Source organism: Bactrocera dorsalis, chromosome 1, assembly GCF_023373825.1.
Source record: "Bactrocera dorsalis isolate Fly_Bdor chromosome 1, ASM2337382v1, whole genome shotgun sequence".
Taxonomy (NCBI): domain Eukaryota; kingdom Metazoa; phylum Arthropoda; class Insecta; order Diptera; family Tephritidae; genus Bactrocera; species Bactrocera dorsalis.
This window is the reverse complement of record NC_064303.1, coordinates 110,917,275-110,934,054: the sequence shown is the minus strand read 5'-3', so window position 1 is coordinate 110,934,054 and position 16,780 is coordinate 110,917,275.

Genomic DNA, 16,780 nt, shown 5'->3' with positions numbered 1-16,780 from the left:
TGGCCGCCTTCGTCGTGCGATTTGACTGCTGTTAGACTATTTCCTGAGAGTATATGGTCTATACCAACAAGCCAGCGACGATTGATGAATTCGAGTTCCATATACATATAATAGCATCGAATGTACTTTCATTTTTGTAGCGCTCTTATTTAAAAACACGTTATATCATACTTCTGATGTGGTTGTCATAGCTTCACTCTTTTTCTTTAGATCAGAGGTCAGCCCAACAATGCATGTGTTTTTTAAGGCCGCGATAGACCGGTGCATGTCATAGTAACTATACTGTCTCTGTGTTACTCTCAAAAAATCTTTATTTGGTCTAATTATTTTTTTACTTAAATGTTTCCCTTTTATAGCCAAACATGTCCTAACTGCTTAGAGCCATGTCAGAAATAATAATCAGAAAAATAGGTGAAAGTTTATGCGACGGTACTCTCAAGATTAATGGACGAGGCTGAAATAACTTGAACATCACATACTTATGTAGCTATTTACGTAATACACAAGAGATGAAATAAAAACGTTTCGGAAACCTTACGATTCTAGTATCTTGAATACGATACATGGTATTCAACTAAAGCAGAGTTTTGGCATTGCAGATTGCCTAGCTTTAGTTACATATTCTAACTTAGTAAAGTCTTTAAGTGTGCTATTTTATTTGTCTTCCTAAATTATTAAGCTCTTTGAGATTTTTAAACATTTAAGTACAGATTAAGAAACTATTTGAATTTTGGAACCCCATGGAAAACTTAATTATTTCTAGCCATGTTGTTTGATATATGTAAATAGTCTTCAAGACGATTTAAGTTTATTTAAAGAACAAAAATGTTATTTTATGATTATCTTTATCTTAATTATAAATGAAAAGTTCGTATGGAAGCTATTTGCTATAAAGGTCCGGTTTTAAAATGTTATTGCTTCGTGAAAGTTTTCTATGCAAGAGCTTCATATCGAACAGAATTTATATCACAGCTCGGAATATATCAATGGGCATAATTTCAGATCAGAATCTAACAGTCAACTTATCACTGTTTCAAATTTACTTTGCCATGCCGAGAAAGCTTTGACAAAGTATTACAGATTTCTTGTTGTTCTCTTGTATCATTCGCTACGGATTTATTCGAATGCAGCAAGTAGCGTACTTTAGAGCCTCTCTTACTCCAATCTTTGTTGATTGATAATTTTCATAAAGTCTACATGCAATTGAGGTCTTGAAGCACTTTTTTAATAAGTTCGAGTTTTTTAATTTTTATCCTTAAATACTTTACGAAGCTTTTCCGACTTCCAATATCTACTATTACCAAAGGTTTACTTATCTAGAAAGAGATTTGGGAAGTTTACCTTCTCGGTTGAATTAATTTAGAAAGCAAATGGTGTGAAATAAAGCAATAACATAATTTAGGGATTCAAGGCAAATGAAAATAATGTTCCCGCCTACAGACATTAGAGGGAAGATTATAAAATTTTAAAAGCGTAAAAACAAATTCGGCAATTTTAATCGCTTTAACGGAAAAACACTTCTTATACAACATCAAAACACGCAATTAAAAAAGTTTCTCATGAAGACGCCAGAAAACACTCATAAATATTTAATTACATACACATATGTATGTATGTATACCGTTAAACCCACCTAAGCGCAAATTAGTTGCAACATTTATCGCCTATAAATCGAAATAATTGCATTTAAAGAGCAGACACAGCAAATACTACGAACTAATACATACCGGCGAGTGTGTGTGTATGTATGCGGCTGCGCATTTACAGTGCTGTTCGCAACAGTTGCATAAATGAAGAATGATGAGCTGTTGATAATTGAGAAACCAGCAAAATGTGAAATTTACGCATAATAAAATACAAAACAATATTGAACACTTCAGCGGCAGGCGAACGAGCGCACAATGGAGGGTGCTTCAAAGGACCGCTCGGTAAGGACTAAGCAATTTCCAGCAAGGGTGTGTGTGTTTGTGTGTGAGTGACGAGGTTGGGAAATAGCTAAAACAGCAAATAATGATAGCAACAGTAACATTTCATGCAAGCACGCACACAAACACTTACAAAGATATACAAAATAAAATGTTTGTTGTTAAAAGGATGCCAGCAAGGGATGATCCTTAACGCTAATCGCAAATAAAAAGCAATGCAAGCAACACAAAATAACACAAATAAATGAGCATAAATCGAGCGACACGCACACACACAGCTCACACGCAGAGATCACACCCCCGTTTACCCCGCGCTGCAATTAATAACCTTGGCAAAGCACGAAATGAGTTGCAGCAAAAGCTGAGACTGCCAAGGGGCAGCAGACGCTGCTTGCAACCCTCGCGCTGATGATGAGCCATGACCAAACGAGCGAGCGCTGCTGGGCTATTGTTGTTTCGATAACTGCGCGGAGACATCAGCAACACTTCCGAGTAAGTGACTCGGGTATTTGTTGTTGCAGGCAAAACGTGGGAAAGTTTTTGCGCAGCAGACGCAGAGACGACGCATCCGCGTGCCTGCCACAGAGTGGGTTGATTGGGGTATGCGCTGGACGAGCGCGGGCTTGTACGTCACTTTCGAGAGACTCGAGCGCTTGCAGGAGTGACTGGCGACCGAGCAGCCACCAGCCAGCGACCAGCATTCACCAGCGATCAACGCCATCGACCGGCACTTCAATATGTTACAGTGTTGTTTCAAGTGCTCGTGCGAGCATGTGTGTGGGAGAGTGTGTGCGCTTATTGTAACGGTTTAATTTTTAATGCCACATCCTTGTGTTATCCTTGCCACTTATCTGCGATTGTTGCGTCGTTTGCGTTTCGTTTCATCGTGGTTTTGTTATCGGCAGGCAAGTGATTGCCGCATTGGTTGCAGAGCACTGTCAGCCACACAAAGGCTTGGTTGGGTGTGGTGTGGTGTGGGAACGTTTCCGTTTGTGAACAAACAATGGCGGAGCATATGCTTTTCCGGCCATCTTACTCTCATCCTTCATCATCTTTCTCCTTCAAACAGCACTCAGCGTCGGTGTGTTTGCATTTAATGGGTTTTCGAATTTTCCACACAGTCGTGATGTTGCATTTTTATTTGCGCTTCTCTCTTTTGACACTTTCTGGCTACCGCTGTGCGTCAACAAAACTAAGTGCGTGTGCACTATCATTTTGATATTTTGCATGCTTTGGCTTCATCCGGCAGCATCTTCAAGCGCTTCATTTGCACGCCGCGGCACGCCAGGTCATGTGTGGCGTGCAGCTTATGCACGTGTCGCGCCGAACACCCCCGCGGGTGTATCTACTCGCTGTGTACTTTGCAGCGTATGCTACCTGTCACATCCACGCACCGAGGCACTTTGCGCCACTCGCCGCCCGAGTATTACCAATAAAATAAATTAATATTTTCTTTAGTCGCCATGGGTCGAGAGTTATCCTCGGCTCTTGTTCGTTGAAATTGGCGGATGGCACGCATTAAAGTTTATGATGAGATTGTTAAGCGACAGGAAGTGATAAGCTGTGTGCGCAAGGTGGGGTTCGAGTATATGAGAAGGTACACTCGGAAAAAAATTAGTCAACATTTTGGACTTATTTGTGGGAAGTGAAAGAGCTGAGTTTTGAACAATAGATTAGAGAGGAGTTTATGACTCTGGTAAGACAGACTTTAAGAACGTTTTATATCATAACGATTGGAGGAATAGTAATTAAAAAGGCAGGGCGGAAATCTCCAAGTACTTTCTCGGAATTCCATTGTACAGCATATGATAGACTGATGTTGAAACATCTCGGCAGTCATACCGTCAACAAACTGTACGAATCAATCCACCGCCTTAACATCAGATCTCATGCTTCATTTTTAATAGTTCTTTGCATAACAGGGAACTCATGCTCTCACCTGTTCAAGCTGGAACCTCCGTCGCCTTTGTTGCCAAAATCAGCCCCGTAAACGAGCCCAATCTGGGAAGTGTGAATGGATCTGTGGACGCAATCCCTTGCAAAAATCTACCGTGTTTCAAAAAAATACGATCGTTTAAGCTAATTCTTACCAGCAGCTAGGTCACTCTTAATAAGATATACTTGGTAGTTGGAGATGATACTTGTAAAACAGAGTTTTGATTTTATGAGACTTATACTGGAAAAATACTCTTTTATTAGATCTGAGAAATATGTCTTGCGTCTAAAAGTCTCTTCTTATAATCTATAATTAATAAGATGGCTTATGCATAAAGGATGAAGAAGAATCCGAATTTTTCTTCTGGGCTCGAAAAAAGTTCCAAATAACAACTTCATTTACTTCAAAAGAAAATTTTTAGGAGAAATATTTGAGATTTAGAAAAAAAAGTTTTGTAAAAAAAATTTTTGAAAATAATTTTCGAAAAAAAGAATTTTGGAAAAAGAAATTGGATAAACAAAATTTAAAAAAAGATATGGAAAAAAAATGGAAAAAAATTTTGAAAAAAATAATTCAGAAAAAAATTTTCGAAAAAATAATTTTGGAAATAAAAATTTGGAAAAAAAATGTTTAAAAAGAATTTTAGAAAAAAATTTGGAAAAAATTGTTGAATTTTTGAAAATAAGAAACTCATTTGCTTCAAAATAAATTTTTTTGAGTAATATTTGGAAAATTTATAAAAAAAAATTTGGAAAAAAAAAATTTAAATAAACAAATTTGTGAAAAAAAAAATTGGAAAAAAAAATTTGGAAAAAAAATTTCGGAAAAATATTGGAATTTTTTTTTGGAAAAAAAGGAAAAATTTGAAAAAAATTTGAAAAAAATGTTGAAAAAAAGTTTAAAAAAAAAAATTTTGAAAAAAATATTCGAAAAAAATATTTAAAATTTTGAAACAAATTTTGGACCAAAAATTATTGCCGTTCACAAATACAAATTAGTAAGCTGCTCACTCCGGTTTTTAAAAGATCTTAGTGCATATGGATGTTTGTTCAGGTCCTGATAAATTGTAGGAAGGTTTTAAAGAAAAGTGAAGAAAGTAGTTTATTGAGTTCAAAAAAATCGTTTGAAATCGGTCTATGTTACTTTTCCATAGTAATCAGATAGCTAGAACCCATGAAATGTCAGTAGCACCAAATTCAATAACAATTATCAAGAAAATAAGCTTTTCTACAATCACAAATCTGTAGTTCCGTGGACTTTGAAGCTATTAACTAAACATAATTTCCATTGCCACAATTCCACCCACAATTTCTCTCACTGTACTACCGACCCACAACAGACGCCGGTGGCATAAATCTTTTGAACAAACTAAACCGCACACTTGCCGCAGGATATTGGCCGACTGCTGATGGCAGGATGCGCTGCACTTTAGCTGCGCTCCAAGCGTAGCAGGCGACGTACGCATTTTTATTTCATAGCCACGTGTCGACACAATGACAAATCTTGGCCAACGATTGTCAGCGTACAATAAAAGCCGAGCAAAGTACATATGCAATTAAATTTGCTATTTGTTAAATGTAGCGAGGAATAAGAAAAATCTGCGAACCGTATGGAAAGGTGGATGGACCATATGCTTTTGTAAGTAAGTTGCTGGCATTGAGGTGATTGTCCTTCGGATTTATTTACTCTCGTTTATTTGGTTACTGAGAAGGGCCACTTTAAATGACACAATGGTAATCAAGGAAAATTAAGCCACAATTGATTTGTGCTTTTTGTGGCCGCTGGCAAATTTGGTTGTCTTTTATGTGCAGAGGGATGCTTTTGAATTGGGGTACAGTTAACTGTAACTGACAGCCGATAAGTATTGAAGAAGGGTGATTTATGCTAAAGGATTTCAAGGAATGATAGTGATGACAAAATGGTGCTATACGAGTACGGGATGATCCGAAACAAGTACAAGAAGTTTGCTTAGTTTACTCCATTTTTTCTTATTTCGAGCTGTAACTACATGGAAAACCTTTGGAAGTACTGTCCACTAGACGACATTCCTTTCCATATGAGGAAACAAAAAGAAGTCGCTCAGGCTCTAATATGGAGAATGCGATGGATCAGGATGGAGCTGTAACCGAGGCCTGACCCTGAACTTTGACGAGAGCACTTTTTTCAACCAAATAGGCGTCTTAAATCAGCAATCCGCCGACGAAACGGATTGTATGCGCCTTTGTCGTAGCAGTCTCGCCGGAAGAAGTCGATTGTTTTGACCATTTCTATGTCTCTAGTGTGTAACAATGGATCCTAGCCGCGCCGACAGTTCAGAATTGACCAAAACCTGCTTCGGATTGGGCTTAGAACACGTCGAACTGGGCTGTGAGGTGTTGTCACGCTTGAACTTGTCGCTCGGAGAGAACAAAAACACAGCGCCAACAGTCTTCAATTATAAGCAGAATATGACTCACTTCTCACACTTGCTTTGCGAAGTAGGCATTGTTGCAAGTACCTCACGAAACTTCAAACGGTGAGCTGTCAGTACGATATTGTCGACTTTCCTGCCTGCTTCACGACGAGGCTGCTCTACAGATACTTCCGCACCAACAAAAGCATTTATATATACTCTACAGAGTTGTAGCGAACTGTAAAGCAGTATGCCATACATATTTCATAATAAAAGAAAGAGTCTAATCACTTCTCCATGTAGACATATGCCGCCTTCAAAACTTGCCAGCTAGTGAAAGACTTGCGTGCAACAGAAATGCCACTTTTAAACGCAAAAATAAATTAGAATCCAGGAAGTTCGTGAAACAATAATAAGTCCACGTGAAAACCGCACAAAAAGGCTCTATTTATGATACGCTTTTCCACCACTGATTTCAAAAATGAAAAGAAGAAATTTGCATGCAAAGCAGACGCAATAAATTTTCGTAATTTCCCATAAATTTTCTGCGCCTAAAAAGCCGTAACGAAAAAAAATGCAAAAAATAATAAACAAAACGCAACAATAGCAACAAAAGATCATGCAAATTTAAATGGACTAGCACAAAAGCGCACAACAACAAAAGCAATAGCATCCACCCGCGCTAATTTGGCAGCGCCTGCAACAGCGCGGCTGTCATTCAATCCGCTGGCGGCGCTCGCTATCCGAAGCAGAGACTGCTATTGGCTTCGGTGGAGTACGCTATTAGACAGTCGAGCTTATATTGGTCCATATATACTCTGGGCAAAGTTGAGTGGGTGAGAGTGGGCGCTAAGCATCAAGCGGCAGGCAGTCAGTGGAGTGGCTGCCTTGCGAATTCGCCGACAAATCTACATATGTATGTAAGTAAATTCGTTGGCGCATATGGAGCGCCATAGAGCGCTGTGACACAATGGGTCCCTTGCACAAATGGACTACGCTTACGCGGACGGACAACGGACAGCTTAGCAGCGCGCACTCTACGCAGCGTGTCGATGAGCGCAAGTGCGGATGGATGGCTGGGCGACTGGAGCACTTCAAAGCGTTTGTGGCGCCACAGGCTGTAGGCACCAAATCGGCCAGTGTCACAACTGAAGTAAGTGTTAAAAAGGCACAATGGAGAACAACAAAAACAATAGTGTCAAATAAGATATGCAAAGCAGCATTTTATGGCTGACACCAATCAACTTTATGTCGCCAAACCGCGCTTTGCAACTGGCTGCTTTTGGGTTAGATGGACGCGCGGGCTGGCGTGTGGTTTACACCCTTTTCGAGTGTATTGCCAGGTTAACTACCGTTATTTGCAGCACTAATCAGCGGTAGAGGTGTTTTCTCTATTATTTTGCTCCGCCTGTGTCAGTTAAAGTCTCATTGGAAGACGTGCGTAACGGTAGCGTAGTGAATTTATAGGAGTCTCAAACCTTTCATAATCATAATACGGAAGGGTATCTTGCTAATTATCTTCACTTCGATATCGCTAATGCAAAAGGCCTTTAAAGAAATCAGATACTATCTTCTAAGGATACTGAGTCGAATTTCGAAAACGTTCAAACTTCGCCGTTTTCACGGCCTTTTAGAACTCCCACGAACCATTGAACTCTGACCAGCATGGACTATTCTTTGGATTTAGTTAAAACCTGAGTTCGTTTACGTGGACTTTGCAACCTTAGTACGAGTATGTAAGGGTGATACTCACTGACTGTGGCATCAATCAACTACTACTTCCATATTAAACTAGTGTAGGTGCCTAGCTACAGCGTGACCGTCTGAAAATGCAAAGCCGATGAGCTTGCAAAAACAGACACCCATACCCAAATGCCATTAGGAAGGGAACGAGAAATGCTTCCCTATCCGTGTACTCGTACTTGAATCTGTGGGCCTCGTGGGAGCTTTGTATGGGTTTTTCAGCCACCACCACTGTGGAGTTGTAAAAGTATTCTGACCCCGAGTGGAACCTAAAGGTAAAAGGTAAGATAATCAAGTCTCACATGACCGCAATGACAGGTAACCTAAAAGGACACTGTCCAATTGACACTCACACGGTGAAGATTATGGAGAATGCAACTTTCTAAAGTTGTAGGGAAGGAGATGAGTTCGGAACATCCAGATACTTTATCCATCATTGTCCAACTTTCACCATTTAAGGTTGGTTGCCATACTTTCTACTCACCGTGCGGATTAGATGGAGTAGATATTTACCGACTCAATAAATTTGTGGCAGATTATATTTACGACGGTCTTAGTAGTTCTGGGCTTCAAAACGGACAAGCGCCTCTAGCAGTCCAAGTGGGAACTTTTGCGATCTCACAAATATCAGCCTGTAACCTTACCTAACCTCGGTGAATACTAAAAACTTAGAAAGCCGTCACCACTGCACTAAGTGGTAACAAAACCTTACCTTATAATGACAAGCGTGATATCCTCTTAATAATTAGAATTTCATCTAGTGAAGTCAATCCATACCGAAAACGTAAAGCGAGATTTTAATAATAAGAAGATATCTTTGAAGCCAACAATAACCGAAAACTTATAACAAGACTTAAAGACGAAGAGGATAATAAAGTGATTATTCCATCTGTCTCTTCCTCAGACTCAGTTGGGGTACATTCCCTCGCCTATATTTTGGTTCACAGCGTATTCAAAATATCGATAATATAATATGTATCAATGTTGACCTATAATACCCATCGAGTATTAGATTTGGTGATAAATTCAGTAAAATTTTTGAGAATTTGCTCAGTTTGCTCTGTTTGACCTGATCTTCCATTAAAAAATAATAATCTTGAATAATTTATACATTTTTTTGTTGTATCCTAAACGTTTCTATCACAAATCTTTTACTGAGTAGAGAAATTTGAGATATGAGTATAAGTTTAATCCTATGTAGTATAAATATACGATATTTGGTTATCTTAACAGGGTCACCACATAGCGAAATGGCTTAAGAGTACGATAAAGGACTCAGAGAAATCAAATACGCGATTTTCAGTATTCGTTCACGATACAAAAAAAAACTAATGTGATTAGTCTACAATCAAATTTCGATAATAAGCACTAGCAGTAAGTTTATTATATAAGTATTCCATATGTTATTATTGTCCCTGAGACAACCAAGTGGAAGAAAGTAAAAAAAAATTTTACACTTCAACTGAACTGAGACAAATTTATTGCCACATGTTATGCTTTGTGGCAGGTGGTAACATCGTTTACTCAAAGCTTTCAATTAAATGAGAATATATGTACGTACATATATATGTATTTACTGCCAGCACAAGTAATTGAGATTTCTCTCCAAAATCGATGACTTCCTTTGCTGTGATTTGGGGTTCCAGAACGAAAAATCAATTGAGTATGGTGAATCACTCTTTGTACTGAAAGTTTGAACAGTGTTGTGTAGCTTAAAGCACCGCATTTGAAATAATTTAGCACCAGTAGGCCAAATTATAAACAAAATAATGTTGAGAGAGCAGAAAAGCCTTTGTAAACTACAGAAAAAACTTTGCAAAACTGAAATAATGATTGCCAGATCTTCCTACTCAAAACTCACCATATAGCAAACTTGTTAATACTCTAAAAGAACGGATTTCTTTATCGGTGCCTAAGCTTTACGTAAAGCTTTACACACAAAAATATCGCAATATTGAGTTCTAAATACAAACAAAGTTCATTTTAACACAATTTTACTGTGCAATATTTAACTCACCTCACCAAAAGTGTGTTAGTGTGTGTTGGTAGCTGTAGGGCATTGCCTTAACTCAATTTTGGCAATAAGCGAGTGCACGCCTTTGGGCAACAAATTGCGCTCCTTTTTTGCTTAACTGAAACACTTGTTTGTTAAACTTGAACGCCTCACTCTGTGACTCGCATACGCCGTTACAGCGCGATGCATGTATCGGCTTTGTTGCACTATATTTGATTACATATCGATGTTTGTTGATATAATGCCATGTTATTAATTTCAAAGTGATAAACATGTTTTCTTTTGTGAACTGAGCTCGCTTATTTTTCGAACAGATTTCATGTGAACGTAATTGCTCATGGGCGGAAAGGTTATACTCAACTTTTGCAAGTGATTTATATGGATTTACTTTACGGCATGATTAAGGCATTTTGAATTGCACATATTTGTTTTTGTTCATATAAGTACAGGAAGGGTTGTTGAAATTCTGAACAGTTTGACAGGCCATTTAGCAATACGAATATGCTTAGGGATTCTACAGTAAAAACGGCGAACGTTTTCGACGCTTTTTACAAGTTGTAAGAAGTTCTGAAATATTGCACCATCAATATCAGACAGAGGAAATATCTTATTAGGGAGTATTTTGGACAAAATTGTTCATGACCCCATTGTTCATGGATGAGGAAAAGAATAATATTTCTGAAAAGTTTACAGTACATATTTTTAATGCTCTTACGCTGTATCAACCTAATTTTTTGGAATACTTTTTTTCTGGAAAATCATAATATAGTTACTTATAACGTTAAAATATTTGAAATAGGTTCTGTGCTTTCACTAACCTCCGTACATCTATCTAAATTGTTTTCAAACTTTCCTTAACTTTAAGATATATCGATAAAATGGCTCCCTTTGCTCTGAACCTGGTGGTGATCAATCTTTGGAGAAACTTGCGGAACAAGACTGCCAGGTGGTTGCTCCAGACGATATAGGATAAAACTTCTTGAACACCGCTTACGTTCTAAGTGAGGGTATCTAAATATGATTACCAAGTGGGCTGATAAATTGATTAGGTTTTATTTACCTAGAGCTATCATGTTATTGAGAGTATTCTCCCTTCGTTAGGAGACCCTACTATTCAAAATTCTCTACTGATTCGATTGCATTCCATACAATCTAGATCACAGAACCTTCTTCTGACGGTTCCTTCTCAGCTCTATCACCTGCGTGAGATTTGTGAGCGTGGCACAGCCGTTAAAGAAGGATTGCAATGAGCTGTTTCACGGATGGATGAGAAGAAGAAGAATTGGTAGTAATGTCTTCTACCGAGAGCTCTCCATCAACTTTAGACAACGCTGCAGCGTCTTTAAAGCGGAGTTTATTGCCATCAAGGTAGCAGCTGATGTACTGCTTCGAAGTGCAGCCTTCATCCGATAGTCAAGCGACTGTACCTGCTTCGAGCTCGCTGATTGTGCGCTCAAAACTAGTCAAAGAGTGCATGACTTCATTAGGAATAATTTTAAGCTTCTTCTGGTCGGGAGTGAACCGTAAGAGGTTCTCCGAACTTATGAGTCTTAGCAAAGTCAATCTCGCCGCAATTGCAGGTGCTCTGTGCAGTTAAATATTATGTCTGTCGCTCTTTGCCAAAGATGTATGGAGAAAGGTGGAATCATCTTGTCACTTCTTTAAGCTCACCTTTCCCGATCTTAGAGAAGTTCCTGGGATTGATACATATATGAAATTTGTAGGTTAGTCCGGTCGTCAGCCACATAGAAGGTCCCTAATACCAGATGGAGTTTATACTTTCATGGGGAATGTTTTTACGTGCGTGCGCTTGACGGGAATTTCAACAGTCTCTGTAGCCTCACTATCGATACCTCTTCCAGTGTATTTTCCCAGATGCTTACAACGTGGTCTTGCCTATGATTGCCCAGTGAAATGCCGCATTGTCTCCCTGGTGTCTTGCTCTAGAGATTTTCTGAAGATTTCTCGATCTGTCAGATGTGGTGTGTTGTCACCAGGCAATGATCTGCTAATATGCCGATTGAAATTAAAATAATCTGTTGATAAGATTAAAACGGTTCGTTGATGTATGAGAAACTGGTGATCCACTTTTATGAGTTTATGAGTGAGACAAAGGACAAATATTATCTGTACAAGTGAGATCTATTGATTTTGGACCAATCCTATGCCCTTACTTAGCCTAACTACATGTAATATAGGAATGAACAAAGTTAAGTGAACATATTTTCTTTGTACACTATTTTTTGCTGTCAAAGGTGGATGAGATCGTTTCATGGAATATCCCAACTCTCGTACGTACTCTTAAATATATTTTCATATCTTCGATTATTACAAATTATGAGAGTCGAGTATTAGACTGCTTCAAAAGCTTAGCAATTCCACATTCATATTGGATCATATTTTCTTAAAAAATTACTAAATTAGAAATGAAATACGAAAGGAAGTAATAAAAATCTGGTGTCATAATCAAATATTTGCTTAACACTCCAGAAATTGTGAAAACATAAACAAATGTTATTTTCATCACAAACAAAAAAACAACAATAAATGTGCAGAGATAACAGCCGCAACATATCGGTGCTTATGAAATCACTTATGACAAACTCCGTTTAAGTGAGGTGTCACATATCCTTTGGCGTACAGTTTTTCATTTGGCTTACATGGCGTTATTTTTCATTTTTATGTCTTTCAATTTTCCTTTAGTTGATATATAGTTGCTCTATAAATTTTGACTTAACGCAAATTGTTTTGCCAGATTTTCGGTTTGTTTTTGAGCGCCAAAAACAAGTGCGCAGGCGCAGGCGGCTCACTAGCGCCCCGGCCAGTACGCCCTCTCGGCCGTGCGATGGCGAGTTGAAATTGACTTGAGGTGTTAATTGCGCTACGGGTGGGTGTGTTTTTTCGGCTGGTCGACTTTCGAAATTGCATATGACTGCTGGATATTAATGGTGCCAACGTACATATCTATGTCGAGTCCACTAAATTAATATGTACAGCAAGTGTGGTAGGTGTGTTTAAACGATATTTTTTAATTTGTCAATAGTTGTGTAGGTCTGTTGGTCACTCCTGGCTTAGTTAATTTAAACACAATCTTTTTTTTTAATTTCCATTAACTATTTTTGCCGGTAATAGAGCTCTTTATCAGTGAAAACGGTGTTCGAGTACGGTTCCAATGGGTTAGATTAGATTCAATAACTGGTCAGAAAGATAAGGATCGTACTTGGACTACTGTACATAGTCTCCTGAAAGGCCAGAGAATAGCACTGCTCAAGTCAGGTCTTACAGTTAGTTGGCAAAGCGCTTAGAGTTCAATAAAAATCTGCTAAAACCCTTTATATCTGTTTCTACCAGCTCACCTGGAACATTTTTTTCGGTTTGAATAAGTTTAATTTTAAACTGGGAGACCACTAATAAGAAATCGATTCGAAAGTTTCCAGAGACCTAGCTTAATTGATAGTACATACTCCTTTTACAAAGTTTATCTCCTCTCTAGGCGCAAATGGCACATTTTTTCCTGATTTTCGACCAAATTCTAACCTAACCTATATCGGAGCTTTGAACTGCTGTCTCTGTTAAGAGGGACTGGACTCCTTAGATCCCTGAAAACGCATTAAGATGCATACAAAAGTGGCCGCCTAAGTCCAGAACTTCAAAATTCTCTTTTTAATCGATAAAAAGAAAACTGATTTTTAAACATCTTAAAGACAAACTTTCCTAAAATACACAAAGAATGTTATTCCCTTAATTTCTGCGCGTCAAAATTGTTCCAGACTTGCCTTATTTGAAATGAATTTTAATGCGTCGGAACTGTGCGTGGTCACGTTCATTAAGGTATGCCGAGGCAACACATGCACCAACACTATAAAAATTGAACCAACTGAGGACCGCAGCGGCGAGCATCCTGCGCTTGAGCTTCATTCTAAAATTGCCGCAGAGCAAAAATCAAATTAAAACCGACCAGAAAACCAAAGACTAAAAAAAAAATGAAGCAACAACAACTGCTAAGGCGACTAGGCTAGTAACGAAGTGGAACTCAACAGAAAGCAATATAAGCAACAACAAAAACCAAAGCAGCAGCGAAGCGAAATAAGCTTTCAAAACCAAAAATGGCAAAGCCGCAACACAGCAACAACAAAAACAAAAATAATAACAAAAATAAAATAACAAAGAGTCCGCAGACACTTTATGCAACGACGACGATCGGCGACAACGACGACAGGCAGCCAGCAATGGACGTGGCAGCGAGCAAATGAAGTGCGTGGGCGCAGGCGCAGGTGATTTTAATCGGTTGCCAGGAATCTGACGCAAACAGGTGAATAACCAACTTGGTCTGCATGCAAAGCAGTGAACAAACAGCAGACCGGCAAGGCACAACAACAACAACAAAAATAATAACAATGATAATGAAGCTGCGCACAAAATTAAATCAAGCAAACGAAAGAGCCGCGAGGCTGCCGAGCCGCCAAGTACGGCATGCAAAGAAAGATGAGCCATAGCCAATGATCTTTAAAGAAATTAATAAACAAAAAAAGCGGAAAAAATCCAAATAAAATGTAGAATCACGAATTTCGCTGCGAGATATGCAAAAAAGCACATTGCAGCAAATTGAATTTGCGGCAAGCACACTGCGTTGCAACAACAGCCAGTTCACAGCGGCAGCAAAAGAGTCAGCATAAGGGTAATATTATGGATAAGGATGAGCTTGCTTGTTAAGTATGGTAGCAGCCACAGCAACAACAACAGCAACAAATAGCAGCGACAGTATGAGCTTTGCACGGTCCGACATTGAAGAGGATCTCAGTGGCCGTTGTGGTATGTAGTTGATGAAGAAAGAAACAAAAAAAAAAAGAAAACTTCGCAGTTTCGCATAAATTTCAAGAATTTTTTGAACCTGTCGTAGTGGCGATGGCGATATGAGCATTTGCCCAAACGAAGCTGCAGGCTGCTGGCAAAATCGTACTTTTAGTTGGCGTCGAAACTCGTGCGAAGCGCTTAATCTGCATATACAAGCCATAAAACAATTTCCATATGCGCATGCGCAAAAGCGAGCGCGTAACAACGCGTCAGAATACAGGCGTATAACAAGCATAGCGCGAGACCAACTAACCGGCAATGCGAAGAACTTGAACAACTATGATTCTAGTGTGGTATGCATTCACATTCGGATTCGGATTTGGATTCGTATTTGCATTCGTATTCGGTGGGAGCTTCGCTGGCTTCTGGCGATATTTTACTGGCGGTTGGACCTTAACTACAGAACTTTCGTAGTCGTAAGATCCTTCCACCGGCTTGAAATAAATCGTAAGGAATGAGATCTACATACGTCTGCAGGTAGATACTTTTCATTTTAGTAGAGCTGGTTGTCGTACGCGGTAGAGTTCAACTGGAGAAGTTACTTGGAAGTAAATGAGATAGAATCATCTCAACATTTCCATCTTAACTGTCCCCACCTAAGCAAAATATAGGCATTAGCAAGAATAGTAGATTTATCGGATCACGAGATTCAGTTAGAGGAGATCAATATCCATGCACTTATTATTTTCCCTTTCCCTATCCCTATCCCTATCCCTATCCCTATCCCTATCCCTATCCCTATCCCTATCCCTATCCCTATCCCTATCCCTATCCCTATCCCTATCCCTATCCCTATCCCTATCCCTATCCCTATCCCTATCCCTATCCCTATCCCTATCCCTATCTATATTCAGTTCAATTGAAATATCCATATCTAAATCGATATGCGTATCCACATCATAACCACCTCCTACACCTACGCATTCGTTGCACCACTAGCAATATATTTTCAGCAACTCGTGCTCGTATATATTAAGAATTCCGGCAGCCTACAATATAAACAAATTCACCATTTAGCCACCGCCGATACTACGGTCACAATCAGCACTCGGCCCGTCGGTCGACGGTCGGAGAGAGACAATGCGGCGGCTTAACTGCTACGCCACGCAGTAACCTTGATCCTTGTCAAGTGCAACGAAAACATAATAAGTTCGCTCGTGCAATGCCAGCAATTGCTGCTGCTGCCCGCACTGCCAATTGCGGTTGCTGGTTGCGCTTTGTTCGTTCGTCGTCAATAGCCGTTTCGCCTCATTTACTCAGGCGCGTCCGCTTTTATTTTTCGCTTTTCCTGCAATTCTGCTGCTGCCTACTTAGCCGTGCCGTAAGATTTTTCCAAAGGCTGTGCCTGCATTGCTGACTGCGTTGGTTTTGTTGGCCGTCATCGGCTGTCGGTTCAGCTTGCCGTTGCATCTTCTGTGGTGCGGCTTGCTCCGATTTAGCTGGTGATTGCTGATTCTAAACTTAGCGTTGGCGCGTAGACAGCCAATGTAACGCTGCGTAGCTTACGCATTATTTTTATGCAAATTTTTAATTTGTGATTTTCGATGGGTTTTCTGCTTTGTGTTTGTTTTGGCATTTGCATCATTAAATTTAGCATTTTTGGAAAAACAAGTGTAAGCGCGCTCATCAATTTGCGATTAGTATTGCAGCAGGTAGCTGTTGGAGACTTTTGATGTGTCTAAACGTAATTCCAGGAATGAATCTAGCATTACAAAAGCACGAGACAGTTCCATTAGTTTCATCTGTTTATCACATTCGATTCTGGGTAATGGTTTGGATCTCAAAGAGCAATTAAAGAGTGACCTCAATGCTGTACGAGTATACGATGGGGATTCAGCGAGTTTCAACCTGGATCGTCGGACTTGAGTCACATTCAAGGATTCTCAAAATTACTGCCAGGAAGAAATATATTGTAA